At 45.7% G+C, this 17,245-nt stretch overlaps 1 protein-coding gene across 16 annotated transcripts in view; it reads right to left on the bottom strand.

The window, feature by feature from the left end:
- The window catches only part of DENND2B (DENN domain containing 2B), a 182,453-nt gene extending 179,098 nt beyond the window's left edge, over positions 1-3,355 (bottom strand). For 5 of the 16 annotated variants that reach the window (XM_089329036.1, XM_089329045.1, XM_070073711.2 and 2 more), the window contains exon 1: positions 2,971-3,224. The gene's annotated coding sequence lies outside the window, so the exon portion shown is untranslated. Of the gene's footprint in view, positions 1-2,970 lie in introns of all 16 variants that reach the window. The other 11 variants (XM_089329052.1, XM_070073717.2, XM_089329060.1 and 8 more) reach the window with 5 other exon arrangements.
- Between the last annotated feature and the right edge of the window lie 13,890 nt (positions 3,356-17,245).

Genomic DNA, 17,245 nt, shown 5'->3' with positions numbered 1-17,245 from the left:
CTGTTCTCCCTGCACAGGGAAGTCAGCAGCCAGAGCCACAGTTTGTAGTCAGATAACCCCGCGTGGGAATTCTAGCTCTGCCACTCACTGCTTGTGTCATGTGGAGCAAGTTACTCACCTGCCTTTAAAACAATGCCTACTTGCCAACACCAGAACACTGGGTGACAGAGGGAAAGTGGTTTGTGGCACACAGCAGATGCCCAGTACAGATCACTCTTCTCCTCATTCTTGTTCAAATGGTCTACCATCTGTTCTCTTGAAAACTCTCCCTGGCACTGCGTTGTGGTGTAGCAGGTTAAGCCATTCCCTGCAATGTTGGCATCCCATATGAGAGCTGGCTCAAGTCCCAGCTGCTCCACTTGCAATCCAGCTCCCTGCTAACGTGCCTGGGAAAGCATCGGAGGATGGCTCAAGTTACTTGGGCCCCTGCAACCTACATGGGACATCCAGACGGAGTTCCTGGCTCCTGACTTCAGCCTGGCCCAGCCACAGACATTACAGTCTTTTGGGTGGTAAACCAGTGGATGGAATTTCTCTCTTTCTCTCTGTAACTCTGTCTTTAAAATAATTCTTTAAAACTAAATAGATAATCTCCCCAGCAACTCTCCACCAGTTTCAGAAACACCTTTGCTTCACACCTCAACTGAAACCCCTCTGTGTGAAGCCACCCTGCCTTGTAATCATTTTCTTCTTGAGCTTCTGTAAATCTTACATTCTAAGTCAATGCATATGAAATTATTTTTTCTTTAAGTCATTCCTCTTTTCCCAATGAGTCCACATGCTCAAGAGCAAGGGTACTACTAGTTATCAAGTCAATCACAATTTAGGTAGCCAATAAAAGAAAAAAAGCACTTTTTAAAAAAAAGATTTATTTATTTTTAAGTCAGAGTTACACAGAAAGAGAAGGAGAGGCAGAGAGAGAAAGTCTTCCATCCACTGGTTCACTCTCCAATTGGCCGAAACAGCCAGAGCTGTGCCTATCTGAAGTCAGGAACCAGGAGCTTCTTCCAGATCTCCCACATGGTTGCAGGGGCCCAAGGACTTGAGCCATCTTCCATTGCTTTCTCAGACCATAGCAGAGAGCTGGATGGGAAGTGGAGTATCCAGGACTCGAACTGGCACCCATATGGGATGCCAGCACCGTAGGCAGTGGCTTTACCCACTAAGCCACAGCGTCGGCCTCCCCCTCCAAAAAAAACACTTTGAAGATAAAAAGTTGCCTTGGAGTTGTCTACCAAAAATGGCACCCTTCCAGTCTAACTGGGTAATAATAACACTTTCCATATACCCTTTAACACACCTCTTTCTCATATCTTGGAGAGTTTTTTCAAAGGTATAATTTGGGGCCACCACCGTGGTGCAGAGGGTTAAAGCTCCGGCCTGTGGCACCAGCATCCCATATGGGTGCCAGTTCGAGTCCTAGTTGCTCCACATCTGATCCAGCTCCCTGCTGATGCGCCCGAGAAGGCAGCAGAGGATGGCCCCTGCATTCATGTGGGAAACCCAGATGAAGTTCCTGGCTCCTGGCTTCAGCTTGGCCCAGCCCTGGTCATTGCAGCCATCTGGGGAGTGAACCAGCAGATGAAAGACTTCTGTCTCTGTCTCTCTCTGTAACTCTGCTTTTCAAATAAATAAAAATAAATCTTATATATTTTTAAAAAGGTATAATTTACCAGGTATACAAAAAGTAACGTTGAATCTATGAGTCAGCCAGGCCTGCAGAATCCAGGATGCCTGCTCTCCAGGCATACAGCAGCCTCTTCGTGAAATCTTAGTCTGCCCAGAATTTACCACTGATGACAAACTCTGAACGGTGCAGTCTCTATCTTTGATTAGCTTTCCAGAATCTAAACTATTCCTCATCCATTAGAAAAAAAAAAAATCAAGGAAGGGATTCACCTCCTGAAAAATATTACTTCAGGAAACCAAACAAAGCAGCAATGCAGTCACTAGGGTTTTAACTTGGAGGCTCTAAGCTGCCCCAACCAGCTGAACTGTGTGCATCCTGGCAGGGGTGGCTCAAAACCATCTTGGTCATGGGATAAGGGTCCCTCCACCAGCCCCAAAACCCTGCCGTCCAAACAGCAGAAACACCTGCGCCGGGATAAAACCAAGGATTGGACCAGGGTAGAATTAAGGCAAATTCTCTCACTTAGCAGAAAAAAATATTGTTTTATTTACACTCAATTTATAAACTATGTTCCTACAAAGGTCCCAGGAAAATGCAATAATCTCTCTCTAGTAACATCTGAAAATGTTCGGTCCCTTGAACTCGACTCGGTTGTAAATTCTTGGACAAGGGGGCATAAATACCGGCCAACTTGTGGTCCTTCAGGCGGTCACTTTTTAAACAATACCTTTAATACTTAGCGCACATCAAAGCAAGGAGGGGAGGGAGATGAAAGGTAACCATCCACAGTTTGACTTGTTGAAGTGACAAGAGTCAAAGCTAATTTTCCTTTGTTTGAGTGCCTTGCGTGCGGATGTGCTCCCGCTTCTGGAGCGTGCACGCAAGCTCCTCCAGCTCCAGGTGAGAGCTCGGCGGCCGCGGCACAGCAGCCCGGGTGGCGTCCAGGAGGCACGGCAGCTCGCTGCGCCCACCCCAGGCCACACAAGACCGCTCTGGGCTTTGCTCTGCGCAGTTAGTCCCTGCCCCAGACCCTGGCCTCGCGGTTCCCCACCCCCCACCGCGCGGCCCCCGCCGGGCCGGAAAGCACACCCCGGCTGATCGCCCGGGAGGACTGTCCCGGCCCGCCCGAAGGAGCTGCCAGCCACTGGCTCTTCTGTGCCCTCGGCAGCCCCCACGCAGATACTCACAGAGCAGGAACTCCGTCTGGGGCATGGAGTCGGAATAGCGGGAAAAGGGCTAGGAGTGCAGGGGCGGGGCAGGGCGCGGTGGAGCCTCTGCGCGAGCGAGGACCCCAGGGCAAGCAGCCGACCTCCCGAATACGGGGTGTGGGGGGCACTCACCTACGCGCACCCCAGCCTGGCGGGGCGCTCCCACAGACAGGAGCCCACGGGGCGCTGCACAGCCCGGAGGAGGAGCCGTTCCCGCAGAGAGGGCGGGCGGGCAGGCATCCGCGCCCCGGGGCTGCGGCCGGGCTGCAGGGAGGGAGCAGGAGGGGGGTGTGGAGGATGTGTGCCTCCACCCAGGACGGAGGGTGGGCTGCTGGAGCCCGGCGGAGAGAGAGCACGGAGGCGCCGGGGGAGCTAGGAAGCCGCCCGGGAGCGCGCGGGAGGGGGTGGACCGGGAAGAAGGCACGGGGGCGGGGGAGGCGAGGATGGGTAGTTGGCCCGCACACTGGTCGGCCCTCACCTCGGCACCGTCCGACCAAGAACTGTCTGGGTCTGGAGCGAAGCACAAGGGGGCCTGAAAGTTTATGTCATTTTCTCATACACACGTGACCCCCTTGCAGTCCAGATGGTTTCAATCACCGAGGAAAAAAGCGGCTCCGCTGGTATGCATGAAAAGCCGGAGCTGGGAGAGTCTGGGAAAAGCCGCCGGGGCAGCCCGCCCGCCTTCAAACAAACCGAGGAGCAGCCGCTCTCCGGGTTCTCCTGGCTCTTGGCCTGGGGGAGCCCTGCATAACCCCAAGGACATTAGAAGACGCTACATTTGGTACTGCGGCAGAACTCAGAAAGCGCTAGGGTTCCAAGGCACCTGGTCGGAACCAAAAGTCCCATGAGCAGTATGAGAATTTGTATGCAATATTCCACTAGCTTGCAAAACCAAAAACTAGAAAAGGGTGTCATTTAATAATAAAGCAATGGAATACTGGCAGTGAGATTCTATGATTTATTGGTGGAATTCTGAAGGAAACTGCTAGCCCAGGATGTCAATTCACATTTGGAAAAGAATAATGTAAATCGCTTATAATCCAAACCCCATATATACTTGGTGGGATTGTAGGAAGCCATGTAACCCAGAGTCTCCTCCCATAAATCACTATAAATAGACTTTGATACTGAAATGCCCCAATCAGCCAAGGCAGTAATGGAAATTGACTTTTGAAGTTTATAATTTCAAATTTACAATTTTACATTGACTCACAGGGACGAATGCATATGAATGCATATGAATGAACATAAGCAGGCTCTAAAGCCAAGGCATGTTTCAAAAACCCAAGCCAATTCGATTGTCACATATCCTAAAGAAGTTATTTACTCAGCTGCAGAGCAAGCATCAAAAATGAGTTTAAGATTCATCCTAGAAATCATTTAACTTGTTCATGATCAAACTCAAATAGTAGCAACAACCAAAATGATAAAGTCCACTGTACCTTTGCCAAAAAAAGATACAACAAATGAATGACTAGTGTTGACTTGGTCTCCCTGCTACTGATGCCACATGATGTGCTGGGCCTTTCTAACAGAAAGCCTCGATACGCAGTTGGACAGCTGTCTGTGTGTGAAAAATAAGTTAATTTCTAATGAGCTGAATGTGTTCTCCAGTAGGAAAACCCAACATTTCAGCTGCAGTTGAGGCACACTGGAACACTAAGCACATCGGAACAAGTGTCACTCCAACTCAACGCATCAGTGAGCTGCTACTCTAGTTCACTCAGGTACTTGAGCCCTGCATGAAAACTGAGCCATGATCTGATGGACTTAGACCCTTCCTATCTCCAGTCTCATAATACAGTAGTTCTGTCCCCGACACCGACTCTTCAGAGACTTCATGCATGTGAAAGCAAGCCATATGCTTTAACAGTATTCCAGGCAAATTCTACCTGCAGCTCCCACAACTCTCTAAGGAAGTTCTTAAGTTTCCCACTTCCAAAGTTATTAGGACTTCTGTTAAAGTCCTGCTTTTGTGGTGAGCAACATCTGTAAAGAAAACCACGCCAAAAAAGGCATCAAGATTTTCCTCTATTCAGACCCAGGACAGTAATCATTTTCACCTCTGGAAGCTCCTGCTTGCTGCTTCTGATGTGTGCTGAAGCAATGGAAGGGGGCAGTAATCATATACAAAAACTTTTTGTTAGCCGGCGCCGCGGCTCACTAGGCTAATCCTCCGCCTAGCGGCGCCGGCACACCGGGTTCTAGTCCCGGTCGGGGCGCCAGATTCTGTCCCGGTTGCCCCTCTTCCAGGCCAGCTCTCTGCTGTGGCCAGGGAGTGCAGTGGAGGATGGCCCAAGTGCTTGGGCCCTGCACCCCATGGGAGACCAGGAAAAGCACCTGGCTCCTGCCATCGGATCAGCGTGGTGCGCCGGCCGCAGCGCGCCGGCCGCAGCGGCCATTGGAGGGTGAACCAATGGCAAAGGAAGACCTTTCTCTCTGTCTCTCTCTCACTGTCCACTCTGCCTGTCAAAAAAAAAAAAAAAAAAAAAACTTTTTGTTGATTCCATTGTAAACTATGAATGGAACTTTTTAATTCCTAAGAAAAACCTTCATTAGATCTGCTCTCACCAAAAAAATTAACATTCCTTAAGTTTTTTTTTTTAACTTTTATTTAATGAATATAAATTTCCAAAGTACAGCTTATGGAGTACAATGGCTTCCCCCCTCCCCATAACTTCCCTCCCACCTGCAACCCTCCCCTTAGTAGATGTTAATACTGACCAAATATTATTAGTGACACTGACATCTGAAATGTTTTTGATACTACCTTTTAAATATCTATTTATTTATTTTAAATTTATTTTTATTTATTTGAAGGCAGAGATCATCCATCCAGGGATTTACTCCCCAATGCCTACAATAGTCAGGGCTAGCCCAGGCCGAAGCCAGGAGCCCAGAATATGATCTGGGTCTCTCACATGGGTGGCAGAACCCAAGCACTTGAGTCATCACTCTGCTGTATGCCAAGGTGCACATTAGTAGGAAACTGGAATCATGAGCAGGGCCAGGCCTCAAATCAGGACTCAATCCCAGGTTCTCTGATATGGCATGTGCAGGTCCCAAGCACTGTCTTACCTGCTACACCCAATACCTGCACCTAATGGTATTTAAAATGGTGCTAGGGATCGGCGCTGTGGCATAGCAGGTTAAGCTACGGCCTGCAGTGCTGGCATCCCATATGGGCTGCCTGCTCCACTTCTGATCCAGCTCTCTGCTATGGCCTGGGAAACCAGTAGAAGATGGCCCAAGTTCTTGGACTCCGCACCCATGTGGGAGACCCGGAGGAAGTTCCTGGTTCCTGACTTGGGATTGGCACAGCTCCGGCTGTTGCAGCCAATTGGGGAGTGAACCAGAGGATCGAAAACCTCTTTCTCTCTGTGTAACTCTGACTTGCAAATAATAAATAAATCTTTGGCCGGCACCGTGGCTCAATAGGCTAATCCTCCGCCTTGCGGCGCCGGCACACCGGGTTCTAGTCCTGGTTGGGGTGCCAGATTCTGTCCTGGTTGCCCCTCTTCCAGGCCAGCTCTCTGCTGTGGCCCAGGAGTGCAGTGGAGGATGGCCCAAGTACTTGGGCCCTGCACCCCATGGGAGACCAGGAGAAGCACCTGTCTCCTGGCTTTGGATTGGTGCAGCTTGCCAGCCGCAACACACCAGCTGTAGCGGCCATTGGGGGGTGAACCAACGGCAAAAGGAAGACCTTTCTCTCTCTCTCTCACTGTCCACTCTGCCTGTCAAAAAATAAAAAATAAAAAAAAATAATAAATCTTTAAAAAAATAAAATGGTGCTAATTTATTAATTTGTGTTAATCTAATGTCCATATTATTTAGCAAACAAAGCTATGTATAAGATGCTAAGGGAGATGGTAAACTCTTTGAGGAGAGGAACCAGGTCTGCCTTGCTAATGATTACATGTTAAGTGACTGGTACAGTCCCCAGCATGAAGTAGGTGCACCATAAATGCCTGTTGTCTATAAATGAAAGATAAATAAAAACACTCATAGAGGCATGTGACTTGTAAACAATAGAATGAAATAATAGCTATATATAGGAAAGATACAAGCAACAAGAAAGAGGAAAACATAATTAGCCAGCTTTGGTCTTTTTTTTTTTTTTTTAAGATTTATTTATTTATCTGAAAGAGTTACATAGAGAGGTAGAGACAGAGAGAGGTCTTCCATCTGCTGGTTCACTCCCCAGACAGCCAAAATGGCCGGAGCTATGCTGATCCAAAGCCAGGAGCTGGGAGCCTCCTCCGGGTCTCCCACATGGGTGTGGGAGCCCAAGGACTTGGGCCATCTTCTACTGCTTTCCCAGGCCATAGCAGAGAGCTGCATTGGAAGAGGAGCAGCTGGGACTCAAACCGGCGCCCATATGGGATGCCTGAGCTTCAGGACAGGGCTTTAACCTGCTGTGCCACAGCACTGGCCCCAGTCTTTTTTTTTTTTTTAATATTTATTTTATTTATTTGAGAGACAGAGTTACAGAGAGAAGTAGAGACACACACACAGAGAGAGAGAGGTCTTCCATTCCGCTGGTTCACTCCTCAAATGACCACAATGGCCAGAGCTGAGCTGATCTAAAGCCAGGAGCCAGGAGCTTCTTCCAGGTCTCCCACATGGATGCAGGGGCCCAAGGAGTTAAGCCACCTTCTACTGCTTTCCCAGGTCACAGCAGAGAGCTGGATCGGAAGAGGAGCAGCTGGGACTCAAACCGATGCCCATATGAGATGCTGGCACTGCAAGGTATGCTTTAACTCACTGCACCACAGCGCCGGCTCCCAGCTTTGGTCTTTATATCTACATCTAGATATAGATATAGATCTATAGATATATCTATATATAGATGTATATGTAGATACAGATATAGATACATAGATAGGGATAGAGCTAGAGCTAGAGTTAGAGCTAGAGCTAGAGAGGGAAATACATGAAGACTGCTGAGAATACAAAACACTGGTAGGAAGAATGTGGTATATTCAGTGCCTAAAATTAAGGACCAGAGATTCACTTTCCCATGTCCCCGTTATCCAGTACTTTCAACACAGAGCCAAGACAAGACTTGAGCATAAACATCCTGACTCTAATTTGGATAGCATGAATACTGTTCCTTTCATCCTCTCTCCTACGTCTCCTCCACCCCCAAGCCATTTCCTCTGTACTGTCTTCTGTCAGTCTAATGAAAGTTTCCTAATCTTTACAAGTAGTAGCTTTGTGTGGAGAAGTACAATACACCCTGAATCCATGGTTATATTCCATACAGCTGCCTGGCAACATATCTTATAACTAAGAGTCTGTTTAACATTTTAACTGTGAGGGACTTTCAATTCAACTATTCTGTTATATACCAAAATGGAACTCAACATCACAGAAATGGGTTTTACTTCCTTTTGCTATTTTAAATCCTGCACTTAAACACGGTGAATTGTTTGGGTTTTCTGGTTCATGGATTTTGCTTTGGCATGTTATGTGTTTTTCTTTGAGGGACAGAGGGGTTAAGATTTTCTAGGAGACTTTCAAGTTTGCAGATCTAGTAGTAGCCATGAAAGGATTACATTTGCTTAGGCATTCTGCCTGTAAAACGGTATGTAGTCACTAAAGAGGCAGTGGGGGCTTATTTATGCCTCGTGATCCAAACAATTCCGCTAAGGAAAACAACTGGGAAGATCATTGGCCTGGATGACCTTTTCTAGGCCATACTTTTCCACAAATAATATTCTTTTTTAAAAAAAATAATAGTAGTATGTTTTGGGAGGAAGAGAATATTTGGCAAAGCCTAAACTGAGATGCCACCAGGGATGCCTGTATCCTTTATCAGAGTGCTTGAGTTTAAGTCCTGGCTCTGCTCCTAATTCCAGCTTCCAACTAATAATGCATATACAAGAAGTAGCAGGTAATAGCTCCTCTCCTCTCCTCTCCTCTCCTCTCCTCTCCTCTCCTCTTCTCACCTCTCTTCTCCTTTGCTCTTCTCTCTCTCTCTTTCCAAATAAATAGAAATAAATTTTGAAAATTAAAAAAATTATTATTAATCACTAGTCCAGGGGCAGGTATTATAACACAGAAGGTTAAGCTGCTGCTTGGGACATCTGCACTCCATATCAAAGTGCCTGGAATTCTTCTGATTCAGTTTCCTGCTAATGCTCCTAGGAGGCAACAGGTAATGGCCCAAGTACTTGAGTTCCTGCCACCCATGTCAGAGAGCTAGATGAGATTTCTGGCTTCTGGCTTCTGGCTTTTTCCTGGCTCAGTCTCAACTGCTTTGGGCATTTGGGATGTGAACCAGTGGATAGAAGATTTCTCTTTCTCTTTGTCAGTCTCCTTTTCAAATAAATAAACAAAACATTAACAAAAAAAAAAAATCACTAGTTTGCAGTCTCAGCAAGTACTGTTTTATCCCATCCTGCTTTCCATTCTCCCTGGATTTGAATCAAATATCACTTCTATAGCACCCCATATTGCGTAGGCTTTAAGACCCCTGTAGGCTTTATGGCTTTAGGCTAATTTGGGTACCTAACATCCAGAATCCAGTGTACCTCAGAAATATCATCAGAAGCACAAAGGATGGCCTTATCATCCCTTTGGCTTGTGTATTTTCTTTTCCAAGTCAATTGAAAAGCAAATAAGGCTTTCACAGTCACACAGATGCAACTAAGATAAAAGTTTGAATCCCATGACATACAGGTCATTGTTTCCTAAAGATGACAGCCCTTCAGAATCTTCTAAGAAGTTTTAGTAGACAGATTCTTGGGCTCTAGTAACAAACCTACTGAAAGAGAATCTCCTATATCAAAAAATACTGGACTAAATTAATTCCAAGAACTTTACTTTGTCAGTTCTATATAGGGCAATTTTCTCTTAGAGGAAAGCCCCAACCATCACTATATAATAACATAGGTGTCCCAAAAGGAATCAAGCAACATATTATATGAATTGAAATATAATGCATTTTTCTCACAATAAGTAACTTACTAGGATACAACTACCTTTTACAATCTACTTCTTAAAAGAAAAAAAAATCCTTAAACTGAGAATTTAAAAAAAAACTATTCTCTGGCCTGGGCTGTGGCACAGTAGGCTAGTCCTCCACCTGGAGCACCTGCATTTCATATAGGTGCAGGTTCATGTCCTAGATGCTCCTCTTCTGATCCAGCTTTCTGCTTATGGCCTGGGAAGGCAGTAAAAGATAATCCAAGTGCTTGGGCCCCTGTACCTCATGAGAGAAGCCGGAGCTGCGCCGATCCAAAGCCATGAGCCAGGAGGTTCTTCTGGGTCTCCCATGTGGGTACAGGGCCCAAGCACTTGGGCCATCTTCCACTGCTTTCCCAGGCCACAGCAGAGAGCTGGATCAGAAGAGGAGCAGCCGGGACTCAAACCAGAGCCCATATTGGATGTCGGCACTTCAGGCCAGGGCGTTAACCCGCTGCGCCACAGCACCGGCCCTGGGAAAATTAGTCTTTCCTCTCACTCTTGTTCTCTAGTTCCCTTCTTTTTTTCTTTTTTCTTTTTTTTTTTTTTTTTTTTTTTTGACAGGCAGAGTGGACAGTGAGAGAGAGAGAGAGACAGAGAGAAAGGTCTTCCTTTTTTTTGCCGTTGGTTCACCCTCCAATGGCCGCCGCGGCCGGCGCGCTGCGGCCAGCGCACCGCGCTGATCCGATGGCAGGAGCCAGGAGCCAGGTGCTTTTCCTGGTCTCCCATGGGGTGCAGGGCCCAAGCACCTGGGCCATCCTCCACTGCACTCCCTGGCCACAGCAGAGAGCTGGCCTGGAAGAGGGGCAACCGGGACAGAATCCGGCGCCCCGACCGGGACTAGAACCCGGTGTGCCGGCGCCGCTAGGCGGAGGATTAGCCTAGTGAGCCGCGGCGCCGGCCTCTAGTTCCCTTCTTTCAAGCAATCATCGTAGCTTTTTTTTTTTTTTTTTAAGATTTATTTATTTGAAAGTCAAAGTTACACAGAGAGAAGGAGAGGCAGAGAGAGAGAGAGAGAGAGAGGTCTTCCATCCTCTGGTTCACTCTCCAATTGGCTGCAACTGTGCCAATCTAAAGCCAGGAGCCAGGAGCTTCTTCTGGGTCTCCCACATGGGTGCAGGAGCCCAAGGACTTGAACCATCTTCTACTGCTTTCCCAGGCCATAACAGAGAGCTGGATCGGAAGTAGAGCAGCCAGGACTTGAACCAGCACCCATATTGGATGCCAGCACTGTAGGTGACAGCTTTACCCACTATGCCACAGCGCCAGCCCCTACAGTTTATTTTCTTTCTTTTTAAAAAATATATTTTTTTGAAACTCAGAGTTACACAGAGAGTAGAGGGAGGGGTGGGGAGGAGGCAGAGAGACAGAGAAAATCTTCCATCCACTGGTTCATTCCCCAGGTGGCTGCAATAGCCAGGCTGGGCCAGGCCTAAGCCATGAGCTTCTTCTGGGTCTTCCATGTGGATGGCAGGGGCCCAAACATTTGGGCCATCTTCCACTGCTTTTCCCAGGCACATTAGCAGAAAACTGGATGGAAAGTGGAGCAGCCAGACTTGAACAAGCACCATATGGGGTGCCAGCATTTCAGGCAGCAACTTAACCTGCTACACCACAACACTGCAGTTTTTTATCTATTCTTCCAAAGATGTTCAATGAGAATGGAACATTAATGAGGTGTGTAGACTACCTTTGGGGGAGTAGGATCCATAGCTTTTAAGAGTCTCCAGGACTGGTGCTGGCTAAGCCTCTGCCTGTGGCGCCGGAATCTCATATGGACACTGGTTTGAGTCCTGGCTGCTCCACTTCTGATCCAGCTCTCTGCTATGGGAAGCAGTAGAAGATGGCCTAAGTCCTTGAGCACCTGCACACACGTGCAGGGGCTTCTGGCTTCGAATCGGCACAGCTCCAGCCATTGCAGCAATCTGGGAAGTGAACCAGCAGTCAGAAGACCACTTTCTCTGCCTCTGCTTCTCTGTAACTTTGCCTTTCAAATAAATAAATAAATCCCTTTTTATTTATTTTTTGACAGGCAGAGTGGACAGTGAGAGAAAGAGACAGAGAGAAAGGTCTTCCTTTGCCGTTGGTTCACCCCCCAATGGCCACTGTGGCTGGCGCGCTGCGGCTGGCCCACCGCGCTGATACGAAGCCAGGAGCCAGGTGCTTCTCCTGGTCTCCCATGTGGGTGCAGGGCCCAAGCACTTGGGCCATCCTCCACTGCATTCCTGGGCCACAGCAGAGAGCTGGACTGGAAGAGGAGTAACCGGGACAGAATCCGGCACCCCGACCGGGACTAGAACCTGGGGTGCCCATGCCACAGGCAGAGGATTAGCCTATTGAGCTGCGGCATCAGCCTAAATAAATCTTTTTTAAAAAATAAAATAAAAGAGTCTTAAAGAGGGTCATGCTTTTTAAAAAGTTAAGAATCTCATTCTAAAGCAAGGCTAATGGCTAACACTCTGCCCCAGTCCATTGGTAAAATTAGCAGAATTGCAAACTGCAGTTTGCTTATTTGTATCACCATGTACAATTCCAGACACAAAAGAGCTTCAGCAAGCAGTGTGGGTTAATACACAGATGTGGTTATAAAATATCACATCTGTCTGCAAATAACTTCCTGATTTTTATTTCTGTCTCTAACAATCCCGCCAACGAATGGTTCTTTCTGTTACTTTGTAGACCGACAATGAAAATCTGTAGGAAATTTCTGTCATATGTATATATAACAAGACAGCAGACATTTTTCTCTCACAACCTGAAGTATTTCTGTTGGGATAAAGGAAAGATTTTATTTGTATGTGCATATACCTGAAGGGAAAAAGCTAACAGTACTGATATTAGCATTAATACAATTAACATCAGCTACAGGAATATTATTAAAGATCTTAACAGAAGAACCATATACTTTAAGATATACATTAATCTTAATATACATTAAGCTACTGAATCTCTTTTGGATTTCAGTAATTATCAAGATATTAATTGTTATTATTGAGATTTTAATATAAAATAAAGATAAGTTATGGGGCAGACATTTGGCTAAGTGCCTAAGAGGCTGGCTAAGATGCTCTGCATCCTATATTGAATTACATGAGTTCAATTCCCAGCTCCAACTCCCAATTCCAGTTTCCTGCTAATGCAGACTCTGGAAGGCAGTGGCATAGCTCAGGCAACTGTATTTCATCACTACCATGGGAGCCATGGATTGAGTTCTTGGCTGCCACCTTTGGTCCAGCCCAGTTCTAGTCATTGCTGGCATTTGGGAAGTGAATGATAGCTCTGTTGGTCTGTCCCAAACCACCTCCCCACCCTGAACACCCCTCCACCCTGCTTCTTAAGAAAAATATTAAAAAGTAAACAGTTTGTAAAAATATTTAAGGCAGAAGTGGGGAACATCCAGCCCACAGCCCGTGTAAGACCCACAAAACCATTTGGGCTGACCCTACCAAGGCAACTGCAGATATGACTCAAAATTCATTAAATCGATAGAAGGCTAACTTTCAGTTGATAATTTTGTATGGCCTGCAAATGATATTAGAAATATCCAAATGGCCTTTGCGGAAACAAGATTCCCTACCCCAATTTAAGGGATAACTGAACTTATTTGTTTCTTTTTTATTATAGAAAATTTCCTTGTTTGGATATCATTCACTGCAATTCACTTCCCTTTTCCAAAGTGCACAAGAGATATAACACATGAAATTAAAGTTTGCTTTCTATAATCAGTTTACAAAAAGTTTCAGTAAGACATAGGATCATGTATTTGGTTTTGTTCTAATATTATTTGGGGGTTAATTCTAAATACCAGGCTATTGTTATCATTAATTTAAACAAAGTATTAGGGCAGCTTGATTGATAATGCAAGGCAGGCTGAAGCTGGGAGCAAGTGCATTGAGATGCCAGGTACCTTTTAGATGAGCAGGAGACAATGACAGGGTCAGAACCTGGACCAGCTCCTCACTCATCTATTCTGCTGGATAACCTTTCTTCTTTGTACAGGAGCTTGCTGATGAATTCTGATTGAGAGAAATAAAACTTTGAAATGGTACTGATTTGAAACACTAGTTATCAATTTTTGTACCAATGATATCAGTTCCTGGTCGAATCAAATGTCTTCAGATAAAAAAATTATTATTAACACTATCACTGCATTCATTGAATTTTGCCAAACAAGCATCCCTGAAATCAGAATTTTGAGAATTTTTTGACAGGCAGAGTTAGACAGTGAGAGAGAGAGACAGAGAGAAAGGTCTTCCTTTTTCCGTTGGTTCACCCCGCAATGGCTGCTACGGCTGGTGTGTTGCGGCTGGAAAGCTGCGCCAATCCAAAGGCAGGAGCCAGGTGCTTCTCCTGGTCTCCCATGTGGGTGCAGGGCCCAAGCACTTGGGCCATCCTCCACTGCACTCCCTGGCCACAGCAGAGAGCTGGACTGGAAGAGCAGCAACCGGGACAGAATCCGGCGCCCCGACCGGGACTAGAACCCAGGGTGCTGGTGCCGTAGGCGGAGGATTAGCCTAGTGAGCCACCGCTCCAGCCATAGAATATAGTATCTTCTTCCCACTCTCCATATTACTGATCAAAAATGAAAAGACTTCAAAACACATAGCCCAAGAACTGATTATTATACCTATGGCTAGTCACTCACTTGTTTACTTATTCAATAAGCATTTATTAAACAACTCTAAACAAACCCACAAAAAATTTGTTTTCAATACCATGGATAATAAAAGAGAAATAAATTCTAAAAGAAAATTTAAAATCTAGTGAGGAAGGCATATATAAACAACCATATTGTTAGACTAAAATAAATAGCATAAAAGAGATAAAGAGGAGGAAATATAGGAATTTGCAGAAGTAGTGGGGATTTTTTACTAGAATTGAGGGAAAGAGGGTTGAAACTGAACCGTAAGTGATAGAATTTTTATTTCAGTAACAGAAAAGAAAGGCAGATAGTTCAAAACCAGAAGAATTGCCTGGGCTGTGAAAGTGAGAAACTAGCTCCAAGAACAGTGACCAGCCCACATTTGACTAGCAGGGGTAGAGAACGTCCAGTCCATGGGCCATATAAGGCTGTGAAATCATTTGGTCTAGCCCTGCCAAGGCAACTGCAAGACGGACTTAAAATTCAATACATCTGGCCGGCGCTGCGGCTCACTAGGCTAATCCTCCGCCTAGCGGCGCCGGCACACCGGGTTCTAGTCCCGGTTGGGGCACCAGATTCTGTCCCGGTTGCCCCTCTTCCAGGCCAGCTCTCTGCTGTGGCCAGGGAGTGCAGTGGAGGATGGACCAGGTGCTTGGGCCCTGCACCCCATGGGAGACCAGGAAAAGCACCTGGCTCCTGGCTCCTGCCATCGGATCAGCGCGGTGCGCTGGCCGCAGCGCGCCGGCCGCGGCGGCCATTGGAGGGTGAACCAACGGCAAAGGAAGACCTTTCTGTCTCTCTCTCTCTCACTGTCCACTCTGCCTGTCAAAAAAAAAAAAAAAAAAATTCAATACATCTACAGTAGGCTGTTTTTAAGTTGTTAATTTTGGATGGACCTTGAATAACATTATCAATATCCAAATGACATAAAAAAAGTCTCCCCACCACTGACTAAAGTTACACATTAAAAGGTAGAGTAGGGCTGGCATTGAGGAACAGTGGATTGGGTGGCGTTGGCACCCCATATGTGCACTGGTTTGAGTCATAGCTGTTCCACTTTGAGTCCAGCTTCCTGCTTATGGCTTGGGAAAGCAGTGAAAGATAGCCCAAGTAGATGGTCAAGAAAGATGGCCCACATGAGATACTCAGATGAAGTTCCTAGCTTTGGCCTGGCACAGCCCTGGCCATTGCAGCCATTGGGGGATTGAAGCAGAGGATGAAAGATCTGTCTGTCTGTCTGTCTGTCGCTCTCTCTCCTCTCTGTAACTCTGCTTTTAAAATAAATAATTAAATAATTTTTTAAAGAAAGGTAGAGTAGATAGAACATATTTTAACAGAATTATCAAACTACCCAGAAATTCCACTCCTAAGTATAAACTCAGAAGAACTGAAAACAGATGTTTAAACAAATACTTGTACCTAAGCATTCTAACAACATTATATACAATAGCCAAAAGGTAGAAATAACCTAAGTGTCCATCAGTGGATGAATGGACAAACAAAATGCGGTATATCCATAAAAGAGGGTATTATTCAGCTATACAAGGAATAATGTACTGTAACAATGTGGATGAACCTTGAAACCATTCTAAGTAAAAGAAACAAAACATAAAAGCCACATAATATATGGTTCTACTTATATAAACTATGCAGAATAGGTAAATACATAGACAGAAATCAGATAAGTGATTGCCAGGTGCTGCAGGGAGAGAGAAATGGGAAGTAACTGATTAATGATTATAGGACCTCCTTTGAGGAAGATGAAAATGTTTTGAAACTGATGGCTGCACAATATTGTGAATGTAATTAATGCCACTGAATGGTATACTATAAAAGGTTAATTTTTATGTTTTGTGGATTCGACCTCAATTAACAACAACAACAAAAAAAGATAGGAGCTGCCATTGTGGCATAGTGGGTAAAACCACTGCCTGCGACACCAGCATCCCATATGGGTGCCACCAGTTGCTCCTCTTTGGATTCAGCTCCCTGCTAATGACCTGGGAAAAGCCACGAAAGGTGGTCCAAGTGCTTGGGCCACTACCACCCATGTGGAAGACCTGGCTGAAGCTCCTAGCTGTTGCAGCCATCTGGGGAGGGATCCAGTGGATGGAAGATCTCTCTCTCTCCCTCTCTCTCTATAATTCTTTCAAATAAATAAATTTTAAAAATAAAATAAAAACTAAAAGGTAGATTATAGTCTATGGTAGACACTGCTGGAGTTCACTGACATCCTTCCCAGTTCACAGAAGTTTATATATCCCAGTAATCCTCCAGTTAGGCAGGGCCATGTGACTCTTCTGCCCTGTTTTAGCCAACAGACTGTAAGCAGGAGTGACACATATCATTTCTAGGACTGAGCACTGACGAACAGGTGAGAGAGATCCATGCCTCTCTGCTCTGACACATGAATCCAAAGCACGTGGGACATTAGAGCAGAGCAGGTCCCTAAATATACTAAGGCTTTCCTATTGATCCATGCTGGATGTGTTGTTTGAGAAAGAATTATACTCTCATTGACTCAAGCCACTGAAATTTTAGAGGTTGTTATTACAGCACACACACAGTTTTCCCTGACAGACACAGATTCAGGTCTAGGAAGGCCATAAATGCCATATTAAGGAATTCGAATTGTACTCTGAAGGAGGTGCAGAGATAACATTTTTGAAAGGAGTGACACGATGTACATTTGAGTACAATAACTCTGGATACAACATACATAGTATATTGAAAACAAGGTGACTTTCAACCTTTGGTGTACATAAAAATCCCCCATGAAGAACGGTAGTCACATTC

This window comes from Oryctolagus cuniculus, chromosome 1 (assembly GCF_051225735.1).
Source record: "Oryctolagus cuniculus isolate XC-2025 breed Fujian yellow rabbit chromosome 1, ASM5122573v1, whole genome shotgun sequence".
NCBI lineage: Eukaryota > Metazoa > Chordata > Mammalia > Lagomorpha > Leporidae > Oryctolagus > Oryctolagus cuniculus.
Note: the sequence above shows the minus strand (reverse complement) of the source record. Positions and strands in the feature narration are given on the sequence as shown.